General features: G+C 38.1%; 1 non-coding gene across 1 annotated transcript; it reads right to left on the minus strand.

Annotated features, from left to right (window-relative positions):
* Positions 1-1,661: 1,661 nt before the first annotated feature.
* LOC141636652 (small nucleolar RNA R71) lies at positions 1,662-1,768 on the minus strand. The gene has a single exon (XR_012541253.1). It is a non-coding gene; the product is annotated as a small nucleolar RNA R71 (small nucleolar RNA).
* Positions 1,769-2,063: the final 295 nt, after the last annotated feature.

Raw genomic sequence — 2,063 nt, forward strand, 5'->3', positions numbered from 1 at the left:
TTTATTTTGGGTAATTGAAGATTATTTGGGTTATTATTGGGAGATTGACAACCTCTCAATCAAGCATCAAGTACTTCTTTTATTCTTTGCTTTATTATTGGAATCATTAGTAGGTATAATTCTCTTAATCCCTTTTTAATTATTGTTAATTACTTTCATTTATTCATCATGTTTCCTCTTGTTGGTATGATTGACAACCTTGCTAGCATGATCAACATGATAATGAGTGAGTAGTGACCTAGCTAGGGTTAATGGGTAATTAGGGGAAACCAACATGGGAAATGATTCATGCTTAAATTAATATGCTTTCATGGTTTATTTGCTTGCTTGTTTTGATCTCAACTCATGCACATGTTATGTTTGATGAAATGTGAGCCTATGAATCCTTACATTTTTTACCCATCACCTATCTTTTCAATGAGACTTGTAAGACATAAACCAACTCGAGTCTCATTAGACCATGCATGTTGTTGAGTAGGGAAGACTAAGTCGACTTGTAGGTGTTGTACAATCTAATCGATTCGGCACCGGGACCCAAACTTTCCTAGGATTGTAAGATATAACCCAACTCAATCCATCACAACAATAATTGCTTGCTTGTAATTTGAGAACATGTTTGTATGATCAATTCCCATGATTCCCCTATGACCCCATGACACCCTAGTGCTTTTTATCAATTGTTTACAACCCTTTTAATTCATCTTGCTTATTTATTTTCATTGCTATTTAGTTAGTGACCTTCTACATCAACCCAAATTGTGACATCCCTAAGACACCACTAGTTTCAATAGAAATCTCATCTCAATTTCCGTCCCTTGGGATCCGACCTTTACTTGCCTCTTTACTAATTGTAGAGTTGTTTGTGAAGCTATAAATTGTGTTTTGATTCGGACGTGACCCAACAACAACATCTATTAAATTGTGAACACGAAACGAACCGGATCAAAAAAGGCGCCACTGCCAGGGACAGTGTTAACTTGATTTAGATTTTCTTATATTGCTATTAGTTGTGTCTTTCTTTGCCTTGGGGAAGTAAAACTCCTCAAGGTTTATTCTAATTGTTTTCAAGTTGTTTGATATTTTGCATGTCTAGAAGGTCACAAGGTGATTTGTTACCTTTTGATCGTGAAATTGAAATAACCTTAGCAAACAATAGGAGATTTGCTAGGAGGAATTTGAGAGGTATTAGTGAGGTAGTGGATATTCAACCAACTATTGAGTTCATCAACCTTTTTGCAAGAGAAGGTGAGGAGAACCCAACACAAAATACCTCACAAAATCAACCTACAATGCCTAAGTTTTCATCACATTCCGTACCCACCGAGGAGAACCTACCTAATGGTACACCCACACCACAACATTTCACCGGAAATTTTATTGCCAAATCCGCCTTTATCCAATTAGTCGAAAGGAGCCAATTTGGGGGGATGCATAGTGAAGACCCTCATTCTCATATGGAAACCTTTTGTGACTATTGTGATGCGATTTCTCAAACCGGTGTAACTCAAGACCAAATTCGATGGGTCTTATTTCCTTTTTCTCTAATCGGCACCGCGAAACAATGGTTGAAGGGCCTTGATAAGGCCACTCTCGGAATTGATTCTTGGAAGAAGTTGGCTCTAGCTTTCTACAAAAAGTTCTACCCACCGGAAAAGACTAACATGCTAAGAGCTCAAATTACGGGTTTTAAGCAAAGGGATGAAGAATCTTTGTATGAAGCTTGGGAGCGGTTCAAGGGAATTTGTCGCTTATGTCCTCACCATGGACTTAGCGAGTGGTTCTTGGTACAACAATTTTGGAATGGTCTATATGAAGATTCAAGGAACATTCTCAACATGGGATCAAATGGAATGTTCACCGAAGTTTATGACAATCAAACATGGAACAAGATTGAGGAAATGGCGGTCCATAACTCACAATATAGTAGACCTCGCAAGGCTACTAGAGGAGGAAGGCATGAAGTGGACTCCGTTACTCAATTGGGTGCTCAACTTAGTGCTCACATCGACACAATCAATTTGAAGTTTGAACAAGCTATAGCTAGACTTGAAGAAGCCTCAAAA

The sequence above is a fragment of the Silene latifolia genome, chromosome Y (assembly GCF_048544455.1).
Source record: "Silene latifolia isolate original U9 population chromosome Y, ASM4854445v1, whole genome shotgun sequence".
Lineage (NCBI taxonomy): Eukaryota > Viridiplantae > Streptophyta > Magnoliopsida > Caryophyllales > Caryophyllaceae > Silene > Silene latifolia.